Source organism: Bactrocera tryoni, unplaced genomic scaffold (genome assembly GCF_016617805.1).
Source record: "Bactrocera tryoni isolate S06 unplaced genomic scaffold, CSIRO_BtryS06_freeze2 scaffold_25, whole genome shotgun sequence".
Taxonomy (NCBI): Eukaryota; Metazoa; Arthropoda; class Insecta; order Diptera; family Tephritidae; genus Bactrocera; species Bactrocera tryoni.
Window position 1 is genome coordinate 31238809 of NW_024395977.1, and position 22709 is coordinate 31261517.

At 38.2% G+C, this 22709-nt stretch overlaps 1 long non-coding RNA gene across 1 annotated transcript; it reads right to left on the reverse strand.

Moving 5' to 3' along the window:
• Positions 1 to 16942: 16942 nt before the first annotated feature.
• On the reverse strand, positions 16943 to 21584 carry LOC120780908. The gene is made up of 2 exons (XR_005705964.1): positions 17332 to 21584; positions 16943 to 17274 (listed from the first exon to the last, which is right to left on the reverse strand). It is a non-coding gene; the product is annotated as an uncharacterized LOC120780908 (long non-coding RNA).
• Positions 21585 to 22709: the final 1125 nt, after the last annotated feature.

Consider the following 22709-nt stretch of genomic DNA (forward strand, 5'->3'; position numbering starts at 1 on the left):
CTCTCTAAAAAAATAACTCTGGTCGAGCGAATACCCGGGGTGACTGAATTACTTTCGCGTAGTACTCCTTTCTGCGTTAAATATAAAAAAAATATATTGAGTTTACATTATAATGTGGTTAAAGTGGTTATATTTTTTGGTTATCTTGCACTCATTGAAATAAAATTTGAGTTTTCGTTATAAAATGGTTAAATTTTGGTTATTATATCTGTCAGCGATTTCCATTTATTTTTCATAATACGTTGTTTTATATATTAGGTGACATTATATATTATATTATATTATTATATAATATTATTATATAATATTACTTATTTGTTTATTAAATTAAATAAAGAACATATCCATATGCATGGATAGAGGAATTTTCGGGAAAAAATTAATTTCAGCGAATTTCCTTATTATCACATGGCAGCGCTCCATTTCGTCGTAATTTTTAGCACAAACATGATGTTCACTACGAGTGTAAAATGTAATTTTTAAAATAAAGATTTCTTAGGTAAAAAAACTGCTAAAAGTATAAAATGTGGATTTATTTAAAAAATCGTGATGATTGATTTATTTAACTTCCTTAGATGTCTGATGTGAATTTAGAAATTTCAAATAATTTTTTTTATAACCAAGTGCATAGTTACATAAAATGTTTTTTCTTTTAGGAACGAGTTGGACGTAGACTTGGAGGCCTGCGAGTTTTGAATTCTTACTGGGTAGCTCAGGATGCTTCTTATAAATACTTTGAGGTTATTTTGGTGGATATTCATCATAATGCCATTAGGCGAGACCCAAAAATAAGTTGGCTTTGTAAACACGTTCATAAGCATCGTGAACTTCGAGGATTAACTTCAGCTGGTAAGAGCTCCCGTGGCATTGGTAAAGGATACCGTTATTCACAAACTATTGGAGGATCGCGTCGCGCTGCATGGAAACGAAAGAATACTTTGCAAATGCATCGTAAACGCTAATGCTGAAACAATGTATTTATTTAATATATTACGAAATATATTAAAACTGTTCAACATAAAGTTCTATTGTTATTTGCATCTGTTGCTTAAGGCTGTTAGCCTTACTATATTAATGTATACGTCTTAGAAATAACATCAATTGAATGTTATTTCCATAAGGAAAATTCAACAAAAAAGACAGTTGAATTTTCGTTTGGTTCAGAATTTTCGCCATATAGGACATGCAGACCCATCATACCTTTGTGCTATGGCGCCTATTATCTATTCAATTATTGTGATATTTTGTTCGTTATTTACACTGGCGATTGATTGAGTGATAGTAAACTTTCAATTATCACCACTTTATTTATTGGAAATAAATCAAGTTTTCGAATTGTGTTAAAACTACCATAGTTTTGCTTTATTAATTCCTTATTTGGCACAATTCCGATTTCTTTGGCGCAGCAATCTGAAGGTACCGTTGTAAAGAGGAAGTCCTGATTAAACAATATATAGCGTTATAGGTGCTGCAAACACTTAGTTTTCGAGATATTCGACTTCAAAGTTTAAAAATTCCCATAGTTCGAACATTTAAAAAAGCTATTTCACGACAATAAACACACATTTTTTACGTCAAAATAATTAAATTAAACTACAAACATTTGAATAAATCCACATTTTACACTTTTTGCAGGTTTTTTTTACCTAAGAAATATTTATTTTAGAAATTACTTTTTACATAGAGCGCTGCCATATGATAAGCAAATATGTGCAATTCCCTGAAATTTCTCTTTTCGCTATAATTCCTCTTTCTTTATTTAGCAATCTTAGTGGCTGGGATTTAGAATAGCATCCCCGGATTTCGGGAATAAAATGGGTATCACTGGAAAGGTAACGTTCTCCAGATCACGAAAATATATACATATATATAGTTGCCGCTGACTTATAGTTTTAAAGATATTTGCATTTAAAATTGAAAAATTGACAACTTTTACATTGATAATTTGTATATTGTGAATAACTTTTCACTCATATTATGCACTTTTTACTTACTAACACTTCACTACAACGTTTCCGTATATTAATTTTTTTAATATTTGTTGTAATTAAAGCTTTATTTTATTTTAGTTACAATTCTCTGCATTTGCACAATAAGAAAAGGGTTGCCATGGTTATTTTTTTCCACGCCGCGCTTCAAAATTCTGTATATTAATTTTTTTAATATTTGTTGTAAATAAAGCTTTATTTTAATAATTTTATTTTAGTAACAATTCTCTGCATTTGCACAATAAGAAAAGGGTTGCCATGGTTATTTTTTTCCGCGCCGCGGATTCGGTTGTACGATTTAATGAGGACAGCGTGTCGTTTTAAGACAATATCGAATTTTCTTTTATTAAAACGTGTTTATTTGCAGAGATAAGGTAAGAATAATATTTTCAGTTTTAATATCAATCATTTAGAACCAGATTTTTTTCTTTATTGAATAGATATGGGGCAGGGTAAGCACTGCGATCCGAAATCTCGAGAACATATTAAAAACTTGGTGAAACAGGGGAATTCGTACAGAAAAGTTGCGAATTTACTTAATATTCCAAAAACAATGGTTGAAAAACAAGTTAAGTGGATTCCCAAGATTGAAACACGCGGCAGGAAGCCTAAAATAACTCTGTCCACCAAAAAAAGGATAATTCACTGTGTTAAAAAGAATCCATTTATCTCATCCAAACAAATTAAATGTGATTTGAATATTGATGTTGACCCGTCAACTATCCGCAAAGTGCTCATTAAGGAAAATCTCAATTCCCGAAGTCCTAGAAAAGTGCCTATGTTATCGAAAAAGAACGTGCAACAAAGACTAAAGTTTGCTGAAGAACATGTGCTTTGGTCTAAGGAGAAATGGCGTAATATTCTTTGGTCTGACGAAACAAAAATAAATTTGTTTAATTCTGATCGAGGTATTCATCATGTTAGAAGACCACCAAACGCAGCTTACAATCCTAAATATACCATAAAAACCGTTAAACATGGTGGCGGAAACATTATGGTCTGGGGATCGTTTTCATACAACGGTGTGGGGCCGCTCCATCGCATACAGGGTATTATGAAGGCAACCGATTATGTAGAAATTCTTCAAGAATGTATGCTACAGTACGCTGAAGATAATATGCCCCTTAGGTGGATATTTCAGCAAGATAATGACCCCAAACGCACAGCTAAGTGTACAAAAGAGTGGTTTAGGGTCAATAACATTGATGTAATGGAGTGGCCCCCGCAGTCCCCGGATCTAAATCCAATAGAAAATTTGTGGAATACAATGAAAGCGTCAATAAGAGGAAAGTGCCCAAGTAACAGTGACGAGCAACTTATTCAGGATTCCTGGAACGCATCCCGGTTTCCGTCTGCCACAATCTAGTTGATTCCATGCCGAAGCGGTGTCGATCAGTTTTAAACAACAAAGGATTTTCAACAAAATATTAAACAATTTAGAAAAGTATTTAAACACAATTGAATGAAAACTATTTCCTTTTTCTTATTTAATATTGTTGTTTTTTTAGTTAAACTAGAAGTGTCCTTATTTTTTTTCACATGATAATATCTCAGATTATAAGAAAAATGAAAATAAAATAAAATAATTTGCCATATCTGGGTAAAACTATACAAAAAACCTTTTCCCAATTTGTTTACAATAATTTAGCTTGGTTCACTTCTTTTAATTCCCTCCCATTTTTGGATCCACATAAACTTCACTCACCGCAGGCCACTGTCCTTATTATTTTTCACATAACTGTATCTTTAAAACTATGAGTCAGCGGCAACTATATATATGTATATATTTTCGTGATCTGGAGAACGTTACCTTTCCAGTGATACCCATTTTATTCCCGAAATCCGGGGATGCTATTCCAAATTTTACCCATCTTAGTTCTAATAAAAACAAGCTTCTATAAATTATATTTCAAATTAAAATGAGTATAAACAATCTTTCCGTGCATTTGGAGGCACGATTCCGATTACTTTGGCGGATGGGTAAAAAAACCGAATTTCCGTGTAAATGGGGTATGTGCGGATAGGGGAGCTTCTCCAGAGAAGGAATATCCAAAAATAATATAAAAATAACTTTTATTTTTTAAAATATTTACTATTAAAAGTTCAAAAATTTGCACTAATAACGCATGGTATTTCTCTATGTTTCACTAAGTTTTTTTACGTTTTTCACTTTGTATATTCAAATATACATTCTAAACATTGAAATAAGTTCACATTTCACTTTTATTTTGCTATATTTTACCTAAATTTATTAATTTAAAAATTACTTAGCACACTCACGTTGAAAAGGTTGGCACAATTCCGATTTCTTTGGCGCCGCGATTTGAAGGTACCATTGGAAAGAGGAAGTCCTCCTGATTAAAAAATATAGGTAGGTTATAGGTACCGCAAACGCTTAGTTTACGAGATATTCGACCTTAAAGTTCAAAAAATCGCAAAATTCGAACATTTCAAGAAGCTATTTCACCACGTTAAATTACACTATAATCTTTTAAATAAATCCACATTTTACACTTTAAGCAGGTTTTTTATTTAAAAAAATCTTTACTTTAAAAATTACACTTTACACTCGTTTGAACCTCATTTGTTTACCAAAAATTACGAAGAAATGAAGCGCTGCCATGTGATGACAAGGCAATTCGCTGAAATTCCTCTTTTTCGCAAAAATTCCTCTATTCATGCATATGGATATTTTCTTTTTTAAATTTATTAAGCAAATAAGTAATATTATATACATGTATAAGTAATATCATATAACAATATTATATATACATATGTATAAGTAATATTATATAATAATGTTACGTAATAAAGTGTAAGGTTACAGTACAGTACGAAAATTCAAATTTTGTTTCAATATGTATGAGTGCATGATAACCGTTAAATATAACCACTTTATATCCAAAACTCATATTTAAAATATAATAATATATATATCGTCACCTAAAATACAAACAAATTGAAATCGCTGACAGATATAATAACCAAAATGTATAAATTTTATAACGAAAACTTAAATTTTGTTTGAATATTGGATATAAAGTGGCTATATTTTTTAGTTATCATGCACTCATATTGAAACAAAATTTGAGTTTTGGATATAAAGTAGTTATATTTTTTGGTTTTATTGGTTATGCACTCAAACTCATATTTTAAATATAATATATATATATATGTATATCGTCACCTAATATACAAACCAATGTATCATAAAAAATAAATGGAAATCGCTGACAGAAATAATAATCAAAATTTATCAATTTTATAACGAAAACTTAAATTTTGTTTGAATATGAGTGCATAATAACCAAAGAATATAACCACTTTCACCACTTTATAGCAAAAAGTCAATATATTTTTTTATTTTTAACACAGAAAGGAGTACTACGCGAAAGTACTTTAGTCACCCCGGGTATTCGCTCGCCCAGAGTTATTTTTTTTAGAGCGCGGCCGAAGGACGCCAACGCAGAAAGGAGTACTACGCGAAAGTACTTCAGTCACCCCGGGTATTCGCTCGGCCAGGGTTATTTTTTTAGAGCGCGGCCGAAGGCCGCCAACGCAGAAAGGAGTACTTCGCGAAAGTACTTCAGTCACATAAATTACGTATTACACACATACATATGTAGAAAGTATTTTTTTATAGTTTATATAGAAAAAAGAATCACGCGATAAAACAAACAAAGAAAAATTGTTAAAAATCCTACATATTTACTGTTTAAGATGTGGCAAGGCTCGTTTTACTCATAATTGTAAACATATGTACATATATGTGATTTGTGTGACTGAAGTACCTTCGCGTAGTACTCTTTTCTGCGTTGGCAACCTTCGGCCGCTCTCTAAAAAAATAACTCTGGTCGAGCGAATACCCGGGGTGACTGAATTACTTTCGCGTAGTACTCCTTTCTGCGTTAAATATAAAAAAAATATATTGAGTTTACATTATAATGTGGTTAAAGTGGTTATATTTTTTGGTTATCTTGCACTTATATTGAAATAAAATTTGAGTTTTCGTTATAAAATGGTTAAATTTTGGTTATTATATCTGTCAGCTATTTCCATTTATTTTTCATAATACGTTGTTGTATATAATGTGCCTCGCCAAGCGGCTGCCCCAGTTGCAGCGCCCCGAACAACCACACCAACGGCGCCTCGGAGTGGAACGGTAGCATTGCCGTCAACACCCACGCTAGTAGTAGACCCACAGCGCCTTCGCGGCAGTACGACGACCGCCATTAAGCCGGGATGCACGGTCTCGTCGAGCAATAGGGCCATCATCATCCCGTGTCTGGCGGCCACATAATGGGACATCAGCACGACGCCAGCAACAGAGACCGCGTCCGCGCCGCACCTCAGGCCTCAGCAGTGTTGTACCCAAGCTCCAGCAACTGCAGCGAATTCTTGGCTGAAATATTCGCCTAGGAGGGCCGGGATGGCTAAATGAGCCTTAGTCGCCTGCCCTAAACCTTATCTACACACATCGCTAACACGCTACACTCACCACATTCACCTCGACATCACCACACCACAGTCCACATCAATACAACCCACATGTGAGAGCATCTCACAGACACACAATCACATACACACCACACTCGTCCCGGTGGGACTTTAAATTTCCAATGGGAATAGTCACCGTCGCTGAGCTCTAAGCGACCGGGGGGGTCGGCAGGTCGCGGATAGCCGGACGGCCTGTAGTAGCAGGTTAGTTGCGAAATAAGTTTAAACGAATAAGCAATCCCCAACGAGAAGCGGCAGGAGTGGAGGTTGCGGTATAAAAGCCAGCTAGACCGTTGAAACTCCTGCGACAGTGGGCGAATCGACACCGCCCTTTGAAGTATGTGTCCCCCGCAACATGCAAGGCATGTTTTGTAATAAAAAAATCCAGGCGCGACGGACCCATAATGGGCGGCTTCCTGGTCAGCGTCTGTTCACCATGTTAGGTGCGGCTGACATTACAACGTGACCGGTACACGGCGCGGCGCACTGGGAGTCCCTGGATATCTTAACAGCGATGTCTCCGCTGCTAGGATAAAAAGGGTGATGAGAGCTTGCTCTGCCGAGGTGTTAGCCGCGGGGTGTATCAGTAAACAGCCACTTCGGTCCCTGGTCAGGGAGTGTGCATTGGGCGCAGGAGTAGTAGCCTGCGTTGCCCAGTGCGAGCGCCGGTTCGTCCGTGTTTTCCGGGACTGGTAAAGCGAAGGACAGGTCTCAGGGAACTGGGGTAGGTGCATAGTCTCCGAGGGTACACCCGTTCCTGTCTATTTCGGCCCGCCCCCCTACACACGATGCGCTGTAAAAAACAAACCAATGGAGAATAATTTGAGAAAATACACCAAAACCAATAGCAGCAGTGTACCTGGCTGCATGATGAGCAACGCCACCCAAAGCCATGGCAGCATGTGTTTAACAACGGATTTATCCAGGGAAATGCCGAACTTTAGCGGATCTAGCGAAGCGGACCCATTCAAACGTGCACCAAGATTGATGCGTTCACCAAAACAAGCGCTAGTTGTTGAAAAACCCGTAAGAGCGAGGTCGTCACCTCCTGCGCTGCAAGACAGCACGCCTCAATCGAAACTAACGCAACCGAAGGGTGACATTATGTCGGAACTAGGGGACATGATCAAGAGGCTAACAGAAGCAATGAAACTGCCTCAACGATCGATTAATAATCAGATCCGTGACCTTCTTACTTCTGTCACAAGACTCCACGCAAGCGCACAAAGCGAGCACAACAAAGTCAAGGAAAGCAGACGAAATGCCCCGAAAAGAGGAGCATCGCGTACAAGAGGAATGAAGGAAACATTCCTACAAAAGAACGGAAGGAAGAGGAAAAGGCGGATGAATGGAAACAGGTGAAATGAAAAACACAAAACCCAATTAAAAAGGCTGTTTTTGCTCCACGTCCGAGGCCCGATGCAATTATCATTGCGCGCACTGGAAGCATGTCGTACAGCGATATTCTTAGAGCTCTCAAAAAAGAAGATGCTCTGAAAGAGCTTGGCGAGAACGTTTCGCGGATTCGGAAAACAGTAAAAGGCGAAATTCTGCTTGAAATGAAGAAGGCCCGGATGAAAAACACGGGAGCATATGAAAGGGAGATATGCAAGGTTCTAGGGGACCAGGCGAAAATAAGAGCCCTAACCCACGAGATATCAGTGGAGATCAGAGACCTGGACGAAATCACCACCAAAGAGGATGTAGTGGTGGCAATACGCTCACAAATTAAAGAGCTGAGTTCCTTCGACGTAAATGCCATCAAAAGCATCAGACAGGCGTACGCGGGCACGCAGACGGCAGTCATCAGCCTTCCCGCAGCGGACTCAAAACGGCTGCTTGAAGCTCATAAACTCAAGATTGGATGGGTTGTCTGCAGAATAAGGGAAAAGCCGAACCTCAGAAAGTGTTTCAGGTGCCTGGAATACGGCCATCTGGCGAGGGCATGTACGAGTGAGGAAGATCGAAGCACATGTTGTGCTAAATGTGGTGAAAAGGGACATTTCGCAAAGGAATGTGACAGAAGTCCACCGTGTGCAGCATGCAAAAGCAGCGGAAAAAAGGAGAACGGACACCGGATCGGAAGCTGGAAGTGTCCTCTATATCAAGCGGCGTGCAAAAAGACAAAATGAGAGTTGTCCAAATCAACCTAAACCACTGTGAAGCGGCTTAAGAGCTGCTGAAACAAACGATATTCGAAGAAAAAATAGATGTGGCGATAGTGTGTGAGCAATATAAAGACATAAACGCTGGCACGTGGATCTCAGACAAGGAAAAGAAAGTTGCCATATGGGCTTGTGGGAGCAACGCCTTCCAAGATAAGCCGCTTCTTGGAAGATCTTCTATACACGAGCGAAAATAGGTGGCATTTATTTCTACAGCTGCTATATTCCCCCGAGTGTGATACAAGGAGACTATGAAATAATTCTAGATGAGCTAGTGCGATTTCAACGCATGGGCAATTGAATGGGGTAGTAGCTACACAAACAGACGGGGTAATGCTCTACTCAAAGCGTTTTCTGTGTTAGACGCCGTGCTGCTCAATACCGGCAGTAGAAATACCTTCGAAAAAAATGGACGAGGATCAATAATAGACATCACATTCGCCAGCAGCACACTGGTTCGATCTGCAAACTGGAAGGTGTGCGACTTTTACACACATAGCGATCACCTGGCCATCTTGCTCGAAATCCGCAAACACACACAAACTCGATCCAGCGTAAAAAAATTGCAGAAAAAAGGATGGAAGGTGGAAACGTTCGATGAAGAAACTTTCAAACTTATGTTGGAGGGGAACCTAGATGGTGCGATCACCGTTGACCGACAGGCTGAAAAGCTGGTGAAGCACGTAAACAAAGCCTGTGATGCTGCTATGTGTAGGAAAAGGCATAATATAACCCAAAGGCCCGCATACTAGTGGAACGAGGAGATTAGCACATTGAGAAGCGAATGCCATAAAGCGAGACGCCTCTGCCAAAGGAGCCAAGGTACGCCACACCATACAAGATTGCGAGAAAGTTTTAAAAGAAAACGGAAAGAACTCAAGAAGGCTATCAAAAGAAGTAAGTCTTCGAGTTTTAAAGAATTTTGTGAAAAGGTGGACGAGAATCCGTGGGGTGACGCGTGTAAAATAGTGATGGCGAAAATCAGATGGGGTAAAAGTCAAGCACCAACCTGTCCGATCCTCCTAGAAAAGGTGGTGAAAACGCTTTTCCCAACGCAAGAACCACAGTCGAGTAGAACGTTACCCACCATGATGGAATCTGCAACTGTAGGCGAGAAGGAGGTAATGGAAGTGGCGGAGAGATTTGGCAACGCAAAGGCTCCAGGTCTGGATGGCATCCCGAACTCTAAACACGCTTTTAACTCGGCATACTGGCCACATATACTGAGAGCATTAGAGGCAAGAAACACCCCGGGGTATCTTCTGAGAACAATCAGCAGCTATTCGTCTGACAGAATACTGTTGTACGATACCGATGCAGGTCCAAAAACCTACACGGTGACAGGTGGAGTACCACAAGGCTCCGTACTAGGTCCACTACTTTGGAATGTGCTGTACGACGGGGTGTTACGGTGCGGACGATATTGCCGTAACGATCGTAGCTAAAGAACTCTTGCAGATACAGAACATATGCGATGAGACCGTCTCGAAAATTAAAGACTGGCTAATGAACAAAAAAAACAAAAAAACAGAGGCAGTGCTCATCACGAGCAGAAAAAGGCTAGAAACGGTCACCTTGAACATAGATGGATATAACGTTGTAACGCAAAATTTTTTGAGGTGCCTTGGCGTTATGATCGATACGAGGCTCAATTTCAAGGCGCACATTGGAAAGGCCTTTGGTAAGGCGGCTAAAGTGACTGCGGCCCTGTCGAGGATCATGGCAAACATTGGTGGCCCAAGTCAAAATAGGAGAGCTCTGTTGGCCAAAGTTAGCCAGTCAATGCTTATGTACGCCGCTCCCATATGGGGGACAGCCCTGCGTCAAAAAACTTGTGTAAATAGGGCAAAGGCTGCATCTAGGCTATGTGCCCTGAGATTTGTTTGTGCGTTTAGAACGGTGTCGCACGAGGCGAGTGCTATCATATCTGGTCTTATGCCACCGGATATAATGGCCTCTGAGTTAAGTAGAGTCTACCGTAAAACAAAAGCAGGGAATAGGCGCCTAGCGGTCGACGATCGGCAAAAGCAACGGGATGCGGCAGATAAAGGAAGATGGACCATAGATTAATTAAGAATGTATCAGCCTGGATCGACAGACAACACGCAAAGACAGATTTCTACTTAAAGCAGTTCTTATCGGGCCATGGCTGTTTCAGGGAATACCTACACAAATTTGGCCACGATGACGAAACACAATGTTCCTTTTGCGGAAATGCCGCAGAAAATGCAGATGACGTCTTTTTCACCTGCTCGAGGTATGTAGTAGAGAGAGAGACTATACATAGAAAAGCTGACAAATGAAAGCATAACGCCCGAAAACATAGTGAGTCACATGCTGCGATCACAGCTGGTGTGAGCTAAAATGAAAGAGTGGGCCGCAATAGCGCTCCTAGAACTCAGAGCGAAAGAAAGGCAGCGAAGAAGCATAAGACCACATGAATAACCCGACCGGTAGGTCGTGAAGAGGCAGTTATCGCCCAGCTTGGCCCTGCGATGTAGTGCTTAACGCCGGTCCCGCAGGTCCGAATACAAGCTAGAACAGCCGGAGTTAAGGGTTTAGGACGTAGGCATACTGTTTCGCAAGTCCAGCATAGTTATTTATTACTGTCTGGGTGTGGTCCCGAAAGAGGTGTACCCTAGCGGACAATATGAATCGTGCATGTATCAGTCCCAGTCTTCTTTAGAAGATTCCCCCTTCGGAAACAAAAAAAAAAAAAAAACACCACACTCGATTACACGGAGCGAGATGCCAGCCAACAAAAGGGATCGTTCAGTTCAGTTTGAATTAACTATCGAGTCCGTACATCGCCAATTTCGATCGCCGTCATGCTACGCATCCTTATTTAGTGATCGAGACAGTTGCGTGTCAGCATTTAAGCTTGTGAACCCCTTTTTTCTAATCTAATCCGAGTCATTCAGTTGCGTGCTAACATTTAGCTTGTAAACTTTTTTTCCATTCTAATCCGACTGATTAAAATATTTGTGAACCTTTTTCTATTCTAAGCCGATTGATTAAAATATTTGTGTGCCAGCATAAAGCTGGTGAACTATGTATATTCTTTACAAACCCGATGTATATATTCTTAATTACTGGTTAAAGCATTTGTCGTATTTAAGCTTTTCTGAAATAAATTCCAAAGCAAAGAATTAATATAACCCCGAGCGTTTCTACTCCCAAACAAGGTGACAGTTCAATGGTCCTTCGAGCCTCAAAGAAAGGCACTATTGAGAAAAAAAATGAATATTGCACCCTTGCACTTATCACTTGATTTGAAGTAAGTATAGTAATAAAGTATGAATATCCCTAAATTTTTTTGGATTACAACCGATTTTAATATAATTTAAATCCCGCCTTTACAGCGACAACCATAACCAATGGTGTTGAGATCTTTGTATTAATTGTAAATAGAATGTGTATATTTTAAAATTATTCAATCATTATTATTAGAAAATTTATATTATAACTTTTGGTGTAGCTGAAAAATGTGTGCAAAGTGTGAATAACAGTCAAAAGCATACTGTTGACGCCGCTCCCGCCCAATTTCTTTTGGCACGTCTGTATCGGCAGAGCAATCTCTTCTTCGAAGTTTTAATTCCAACGCAACTAAACGTTAACTAAAAATAGTTGCGCGCTCTTTTATTTTGCGACAGCTCACCGCTCCAGACGTGGTAAGTGTTTTTCCAATTTGTTATTTTAAAAATATATGTATTATAAGAAAATTTTTGGTTTTTTATGTAATATTTGTGGAATAATTTGCGCCGACCGTTTCCCTACGGCCAACCATAACTACGGAACGAGCCAAACCGTGCTCCATAACCCGAATTATCATTGGTCCTTCGAGCCGGATAACAGGGGGGTTACTCTGTAAGGCGTTACGAATAGCAATGCCTTGCGAAAGTGAATTACGTTGCGAAGGGCAATCGGTACTCTGTAACACTTTTACATTGTAAACAGTGGTGCACTGTTTTCCCGTTGACATATTTCCAGTATAGTTAACATTACTGACCGAAACGAAGGAGAATGAAAACAAAATCAATAACAGAAAAGTGAAAAAGTGTAGAAAATTGACAGACAAACATAATAAAATTTGAAAAGTTTTATATAAAAGTAATTTTAAATCAATAAAAAAGGTGTGGATATGGATTCCGTTGTGTTATGGTAGGAAAACACAAAAGATTAACGAGTTGAGCGGAAAATCATTAGGGACAAGTCTAATGTGATGAGTCTTAGTGAAAAAAGTTAAGTTTTAATGATAAAGTGTAATGTAATTCTTTAAACTTGTTTGTCCTTCTACTAGAGTTTCGTGCAAAACTTTCGCCTAAGCAAGGAATCATTCAAATATGTGTTGGATAGCATAAGTAGTGAGCTAAAAACTCCACGCAGGTCCACAGGAATACCCGAAATTGTGAAATTAGCGGCAATTTTTAAATTTTTGGCGCAGGGAGGGTATCAACAGCAAATTGGACAGGACTAGCTCAACAAGCAGTTTCGTGTTGTGTGTTTGAAGTTTGTAAGGCAATCGAGAAAGTGCTGTGTCCAAAACACATAAGTTTTGCAATGTCTTCAGAGGAGAAAAATGCAGCGAAACGAGCTTTTTACTCAATGTCTGGAATTCCAGAAGTAATTGGAGTGGTGGATAGTACTCACATCCAAATGATACGACCGACAGTAAATGAGCATTTTTATTTCAATAGGAAATTAAAGCATAGTATAAACGCTATGGTGGTAAGGCAATTGTTTTTTAATTTATTTTTGTTTTTTTATAAATATTGTTTCCAAAACCTAGATATGTGATCATAGGATGATAATAAAAGCCGTTAACGGTCAGTTTGGGGCGTGTCATGATTCACATGTTTGGAATTTGTTACTGTATAAACATACATATACGTACATATAACACTATTTAATAAAGTAAACTTTTTAATTTTTCACATTTTCACATTTATTTGATTAAAATTCACATTAATGATATAAAGCTTTAGTCTCTTGCAAATGTGTATACATATCTATATATGTAAGTATTATACATACATATATGTAATCAGTGGCGGATTAAGAGTATCCGAGGCCCTAAGCACGAAGCCTGTGTAGGCCCTCTATTGCTTAAATGGAAATGAAAGGAATGGAATGGAAGGTAGAAAGTATAAAATGAAAGTACGTCAAAATAAAAAGTGTAGTAGGTATAATTTAAAACTTAAAACATTTTTTCATTGCCTTAATCAGAGCAAACTCCGAAATTACATCGTCGAAATTTATCTGACGAAGTATGTCTGCCTCAATACACATTAATGCTAAAGAATTAAGCTTGTCTGAACGGATTTTTGTTCTTTGCGGGTTTTTTAATCTTTTTAGTTGTGAGAAGAATCGTTTAGCAGAGCAGTTAGTAATCATTAAACTGTGAAAGATTCTAAACGCCACTTCTATATTTGGGAAAACGCACTTTACTTTATCTTTAATAATCATTTCATATAGATCGGAATGGGTGACCTTTGTTTCTGAAAATTCATATTTTTTCGAACATATTTGTGAAAATGGTTAAATTCGCCGAGGAAGTTTTCATTGAAGTCTTCTGGGTAAGATTCTAAGAGCAACTGGATATCTTTTTGATATTCTGAACATGACTTATTTAGATCCGCAAGAAATGAAAATTTTTGTGAAACTTCGTGGTATACATCACCTCTTCTTTGCATTGGAGCATTAAGTGTGTCAATTATTACACTGAAAGTCTCAATGCGGAATTTGTCTCTAGGACTCAAATCAAGTTCCTCTGTATTTCCATCATTTACTTGTTTCTTCCTAATTTGTTTTCGAGTTTCCTTATATTCCCCATTGGGAAACATTTTTCTTGCCTCGCCTTCAAATTTTTCAAATTGATTCCTCATTTCAACGAGATGACCTGATAAATAATGATACAAATTGGAACACGTTTTAAGATCTAATCCCTCTTCTTGGAGTCTTTTACTGGTGCGATGAAAGAATTCATTCCGAGTGTCCGACAGCGACTTCAGAACGCTATCGTTGCCTATTAACTCTTTTAAAACTGCCCAACGATGAGTAGAAGCCGAAAAAAATTGTATGACAACTGCACAATTGAAAAAAAAATCAATTAACAGGACTACGACCAATAAAGTTTAGAGTATGTACAGCGCATGGTATAAATACAGCATATTTATTATGCTCCAAAATTTTTTGCTGCATCATCAATTCTCATCATGTCCCCTAAAGGCCAAACCATGTTCTGCAAGCGTTTGTATAACTGCAATAACTCGTTGCAATACATTTTGGCAATATTTTCCTTTTTCTTTCACTTGTGCCCCTAGATTTTTGGTGATCTCTAGATCTTGTCTTCGACTCAAATAAGTTAGCATAAAGTCCTTATGAGCTGAACTATTGAGCACCATGAACTCAATTGCAATTACGTTGCGCCAATCTCTAAATCCGTCAGCTGCAAATTGTCTCGGCGCTGTGGCGATGGATTTGTTGCAAACAAAGCAATACAAAGATCTTTTTGTTTTTGAACACAGTAACCATTCCCGGTTGTTTCACCGTTGGCTTTTTTACCGAAAAATAGTCGTGGTGTGCAAAAACAGACACTTTTACCACTAGCATATGTACGGCGCGATTCATAAAATGGGCCCTGATGATGCTGACAATTTTCTGAACCGTGGTCAATAGGATAGCAAATATCTTCCTCAGCAAATTCCGTCCACAGCCCAGCATCTGTCTTTTTATTGGAATTTACGAGTTCAAATTTTGAAACTTCAGGAATCGCAACAATAACAGGTTCAGATTTATCGGGAACAGGAACAGGTGTTTTAATTTCGCTATTTATTTCATCGTCTGTAGTACTGTTTTTATCAAGAAAGCAGATGATAAAGATTGAGATTCTTGACATTCATTATTATCTTTACCAGATTCTAACTGATTGGTTAGAAAAAAAGATTTGATTTTTGGGAGTGCATCTGTTTTTTTCTTCTTCAGCTCTGCCTGTTTGCGTTTTTGCGCGCCATTGAGATGATGGCGTTTCATGTTTAATATATGTAGATGATTAGTATCAATAACAAATATCACCTTCTGTATACGTACGGTGCCCTCTGGAACGTGAAATAAATTAGTTATAGCTAAAAAAATATATAATAGGGGCTTTTATTGCGTATGTGTAGGCAGTGTATAGTAGGTTATTACAAAGTAATAAACAAAGTGCAAAAGACATCGAACCTTTTTGTATGAAGCCGAACATATCTTAACTTGTAAATACATGAAATGTATTTTTTTTTGTGTACAGGTCAATAGAAACCTAGGCCAATCGATAGAAAATTTTATCTAAAACTAAGTACTCTTACTTATCTAATAATTACTCTTTGAAAAAATGACGTAAATCTCATCATTTCCGAGATATTTCCGAGATATTTCCGTGTGAAGTTATAAAATCAAAAAATACGATACTCGGTAGGTAAGTAGTAGTCGGTTACCGACTTTCGGTACTTATTGCGCCGGCGACTGATGTGCTGAACACATTGAGCGCGACACGACATGGCAGCACGACAGTGATCTGAAAATGGCGTCGTAAATCCTACTACATGAACATTTGCAAGAAGGCAGTGACACAACAATGGCCGGCATGTGCACAAAACAACGCAGTTGTCCATTTTGCATGTACACAATTTCGTTGTGGCCATACTAATACCTTTCACTTAAATGTAATTTGGGGCAGGGGCAGGGCTCTGCGGGGGTGTATGAAGGGTCACTCCCGGACTGCTCGCGCCTTGTGCTTTCGGAAAAATTTATTGTGGATGAATCTCGATAAAATGTAGGTATAAAATGAAACGCTAGCAGAGGATGGAGGCCCCTGGAGAACAAAGGCCCCAAGCATGTGCTTGTAGTGCTTATACGTTAATCCGCCACTGTAAGTAATAAAAAGTAAAAACTATCACATCAACACAAAATACGTTTTTAAATCAAAACAATTTATTTAAACTATTAATATAATAAATAAATAATTATCAGTAAGTATTAAAAAATAAGTAACAGACTTTAATGTCAATAACTAAAATACAACATTTTTATTGGTCGGGCCGTTCAATTTCTAGCATTTGCTTTTTTAGTTCTAATGTTGCAAATTTAAGTTTGGTTGTGTCCAAATCAATCCTTTTTTGTGTTCGAATTTTTCAACAGCCAATTTATATTTTCTTTTACCCATTTTATGTTGTTTTATCATACATTTTGAAATCACCTTTAGGTTTTCATTAATTTAACACTTTTAATGAACCTTTGTGATAAGCGATTTGGTTATCCACCTGCTTATTTAAAAGGCTCTCTTTCTTTTGCGGAGCGACTCTTTGACGTGAACAATATGGCATTTCATCCACTGGCGTTGGTTCATTCTGTCGGAATTCGTCGGTTGTGATGTCTGACCCACTTGGTTACATTAACTGTGCTGCACCAAATTCTAAGGTGCCGCTTATTCCACTGACGGATATTTCCATTGCCAGAAGCTCACTAACCTGCTCCCCCAACGGTGTTAAGGAGCAATGACTTGGAGGACCACCACCAGTTCCAGAGATACTTAGTTTGTTCCGCCGCATTTTTGCTTTCAAATGGGTTTTATAATCCGACCAAATCTTTAAATAATTAAGTAATAAGTGCTTCAAAAATCATTTATAATTAAACTTGTTTACCTTTTTCCATTTTAAAACATCGCGCGATGGTGGCCCCGCAGCATTAAGGTCACATACCAACTCTTTCCATAAATTATTTGCAGCATTTTTCGCGTCCACAGTTTTCAGTTGTCCTTTGGAAAGTTCCAAATGTGTTTTCATATAATTAATAAAAATTTCGAATTGTGTTGGGTTTGTTTGTTTATTTTTAGAATGTTCCCTGTTAAATAATTTTTTTTTAATTAAAACTACAAATATGCCTTATAAACTTACATTTTTTGTCCGTTGCGCTTGCCAGTTTGATATCGAATCAAAAATTCGATAAACGCACAGATTTGACACTCGTTTACGCAATACAGAGTGGTGCCATTGCGAAGGGGTAAAAATAAAATCGCAAAATGCAATTACCAATTCGCTTGTCGCCTTACAGAGTTGCCTTTTTTCATTAACGAGCTTTTTCACCTGCGCAACGCCCTACAGAGTAACCCCCCAGGTAACAAGTTGATTTTTTATTCAAAGTGAAAGTGCATAATTTGCCCGATTTAGCAACACGCAAGTTACAGCCAAACATATGTATTTTGGATTTGTGCTCTGCAAGCTATAAGGCAATAGATTGGTTAATTTGTGCATAAGTTATAATATGTACAAAACCCTTTGTGCTGTGTGAAGTGGAGACCAAAACTTAGTTTTGGCACTCTACCCACAAAATCAACGCACAAGACTACAGATAGTATTGTACTTCATTTAAGTACAACAATAAATACACCTGGCAAATGCACACATTATTTCACTTTGCAAAAAAAAAAACCACATATACTGTTATTCGAAAAAAATTATAAATTTCTTGGACGTACAAACATCGTCTGGAGCGTCAAGTCCAGTCGCTCAACTCTGCCTTTCCATATATTGCTCGAATAGCAATAAGGGCAAGCAGCAATAACGCAGCTGCAGTTTCGCGAGTGCAAAAAAAAATATATAATTACAAGTGAAGTGAGTGACACGAAAAATTAGGCAGCAAAGTGAGAGCAGCACAGGCAATGCAGCAAAGGGAGAGCAGCAAAGGCAAAGCAGCACAGGCAAAGTAGCAAAGGCAAAGCAGCGCAGCAGCCATCCCAGAAGATGCTGCCTAATGCACGGTTAAATGCTGTCAGAAAACTCCACGTCTGCCGTAACTGTTTATCAGACTCACATGAAGTCAAAAATTGTAAAAGTATGTTCAATTGTTCCAAATGTAAACAGAGACATCACTCTATGATTCACCGGGATCAGAGTGAAGAAATTGCTCAGATATCCGACAGCACAGACACTACTGAGATTTCTACTAAATCTCATATGGCCCATATGTCACAACGAGGGCACCTTCACTGTCAGAGCCCTGATCGTTTCGGGATCTGAAGGAACCTTCGTAAGCAAAAGTCTACAAAAACGCTTAAATCTGACAAGCAAAAAGGACAGCACTCGAGTTTCAAGGTTGACTTGTTGATCGGAGGGGATCTTTACCCGAAAATCATTCTAAATGGGGTAAAATCTAAGATCTTTGGATCCCTCATTGCACATCGTAGTGTTCGGTTGGATTTTAACAGGTTCCGTTCCCTCCGAAGAAACAAAAATAAATGGCAAAGGCGACAGACAAAATTCAACAATAACTCAACAACAAACACAAAACCATTTTTGTAGTGAAAATAATACTAATTTTATATTTATACAACAGCAACAACATCAGCAGCATCAACAGCAGCAGCAGCAACGAAAGGATCATGCCAACAATGATGGCGAAACAAATGATGCGCCTGGCTCATCGAATCACCCTGATACGCATGGTGGCGCATTTCGAGCACCCGGCGTTGGGATGCAATCGCACAACGGTGACCACGTATCTGGCAGTAATACGTCACAACAACACAACCCGATAAGCTCTTCTTGCTCTCACTCAACAAGGAGATCAACCGTGTGCCCGAAGAGATACGACTCGATGTCAAGGGCTAATTCATACAGGTGCTCAAAAAATACCAGAAAAAACCACCGGTGAAACAGGAGAAAACCCAATCACAAATGACAAGATAGAATTGTCACAGCATGCTCAAATAACGCACAGCATGTATCAGCTGCAAAAGAAATACGAGAAAACTGAAAAAGAAGCATCGCCACAATCTCAAGTTGAACGCGTGTCGGCTTCAGCCGCAGCGCTACACGCACAACTATGGAAATGGAAGAGAATTCATTGACAATCGCGACGTATTCGGACCCCTATCAACCGTGTCAACCGACGTCATCAGTCACGCAAAGCTCTGACCAACGATCGACTGGACTCGAATCGTCTCAGCTACATTGCCCGGACCGAGCGGAACGCCATTCGTTCCGCCGGCCACCCCATCCGAAGCGAAGGCGTGGACGAGACGCTCAATGTCAAGCACATGCATGTCGTATCATCAACAATAGGCACGCAACACTACCCTGGCTGCAAAGAATTGCGCTTTAATAAGAGTTCCAACTGCAACCAGGCTCATAACAGTGCGTGCCATTATTAGCCCCGTCAGTCCATCCACTGATTCACGGTTGGACAACTCATCACTCAAAATACGACACTGGGATATATAATATCCGGCGTCGTATAACATCGGCACAATAAAGTGCACTGATTGCCGACGCCTCTCACATTTACCACCTACCCAGGATCGACTTAGACTCAAGTCATCTCGCCGACCTCGGAATGTGGTGACTTCTATGCAAATTGGCGACATGGCAATGTAAGACTGAGACTCGTTTCATCTCAGCGGCATTTTCCGGACCGAACCAGACTCGTTTCGTCTCGTCGGCCACCCCATCTGCAAAGAAGACGTGGGAGAGGAAGTATAGGAGCCAGTCGCACGTTAGTTTTAAGTAATTTGTTGTAAACTGCATTTGCAGTAATACTGCAAGGCGGGGAGAATGTTGACGCCGCCCCAGTTCACGGCCAAACACAACTACGAAACGAGAACGAATGAAATAAAAATTAACAAAGTGTGTAAATATATGCATATAAAGTAAAAAAGTTGGATTCAGTGCTCTATGTAAATCTAAATTATCTAGCGGTGACCAGTTACCTAACTTTTACCCATCTTTTAGGGAAGCTTATATTATTTTCTTAACCAATAATATTTACTAATGTACATAATCAAACGCATTTGTATAAATTTCCATCTTTCTTTAACACATTGGTATTCTGAATTGATTCACTATACTATACCTGTACTACTCACTTTCATGCCTCTTACAGAGTCATTACTTACCATATATGAAAATTTTCGGTAATGATTGGACACTTGAGATAACTGAAGCTTGTCAGTTATTAGTCTAAATTTATAAAAAATAAAAAAAAATACTTTTGTTCAGTAGATAATTTAATTTTATGATATTTCACATTTGCGCGCTCCCACAAATAATAAAAAAACAGGAGAATTTCTATGCGATGAGTGATGAAGAACACTTTTCTCAATATTTGAGCGGTTAGCGTATTAGGTTTTCAAATGTTGAGTTTGTAAACTCCTCCTTCGTTAAATTTGAAAGTCCGTGTTCGATTATATAAGTAAAATTTGGTGTGGCAAATCTGATATTTCTATGGCGAGTGATGATTCAAACTTTTTTCTATGTAGATATGGAGTTGGCGTCTGACCCTCTGATTTCAACGATTGCGATATGCCTTCATACCAATACATGTAACTATTGTTACCAATAATAAGATCAATACTATATAGATGGAGAATTTGGCTGAATTCCAGTATTCAGTCAACGTAATTGTAATCAATAATATGCACATGTTAAAGCATTTTTAATGATAGAATGTCTTCCATCACTTCGGAGCTTGCCATAGGCTGGGGCCGTAATCGAATTAAATATATACTCGGTTACAATTGGTTTTCCGTGTACATGGATAGCAACATTGTCGTGCCGAATCACGGAGACGCCCTTTAGTGGTATTAATTCACCACTCATGCTACTTACACTAAGGCTACTTACACTAAGGCTACTTACATACTAGTTTAGGAATAACCCTGCCAGCCAAAGTGGTGAAAAAAATAGTGAAACGTTAGCTTTTCAAACCCTTAAAAAGTGGGAGCCTGCCGTATGCACTGTGCAGATTCTAACTTCTTTTCTGCTTACACGTACGTATATGTGTGATCATACATCTCTGTTGCGCTCATTTAGTAGTGCCATATAAAAAAGTATATCTGAGCTGCTCTAGTATCCTCAATCAACAGCTGATAAGTAAGTAATAATTAAATAGAATTCTTCATATTTAAAAGAAAATATTAATATTATTTGAAAAAAAAAACAAAATATATTAAATATAAATAGAATAGATTAATTACATAAAAATAATAATAACATCTGAAAGAAAAGGTTATTTAAATAAAAATGATAATAATATCTTAAAGTAAGAAAAGATAAATATTATCTGATCATTTAAAATATTAAACAAACCTTTGTTTTCACATATTATATTGAATTGTGCAGGCCGCCTTAAACGCATAAAACACATACATATGTACATCTGCACTCTCCATATTTTCACATTTATAATGTATTAGTTGCTTCTGATGATATTGCTGCTGCTGCTATTGCCAGTTCTGTTCTGATTTTCAATGCTATAAAAACAAATGAAGTAATTATTTGCAAAATATTGTTAAAACTCACATAAAATTCATCCACTTACCTTCTTGTTGTACGATCGGGAATGACATGCGTCTTTAAATCGTTTTTTATACTCTCGCAACAAAGTTGCTAAGGAGAGTATTATAGTTTTGTTCACATAACGGTTGTTTGTAAGTCCTAAAACTAAAAGAGTCAGATATAGGGTTATATATATATCAAAGTGATCAGGGTGACGAGTAGAGTTGAAATCCGGATGTTTGTCTGTCTGTCCGTCCGTCCGTGTTATACAGAGAAGGCATCAGATGGATTTCAAAATAGCGTTATATTGGAAGAAGGCGTGGTTGTCAACCGTTTTCACCCATATTTCGTACATGTTATCAGGGTGTTAAGAAATTATTAATACCGAATTTCATTGAAATCGGTAGAGTAGTTCCTGAGATATTGTTTTTGGTCCATAAGTGGGCGACGCCACGCCCGTTTTCAATTTTTGAAAAAAGCCTGGGTGCAGCTTCCTTCTGCCATTTTTTCAGTAAAATTTAGTGTTTCTGACGTTTTTTTTAGTCGGTTAACGCACTTTTAGTGATTTTCAACATAACCATTGTATGGGAGGTGGGCGTGGTTATTATCCGATTTCTTCCATTTTTGAACTGTATATGGAAAGGAAACGCCTTCATAGAGTTTGGTTGACATAGCTATATTAGTTTCCGAAATATGTATAAAAAACTTAGTAGAGGGCGGAGCCACGCCCACTTTTCCAAAAAATTTAA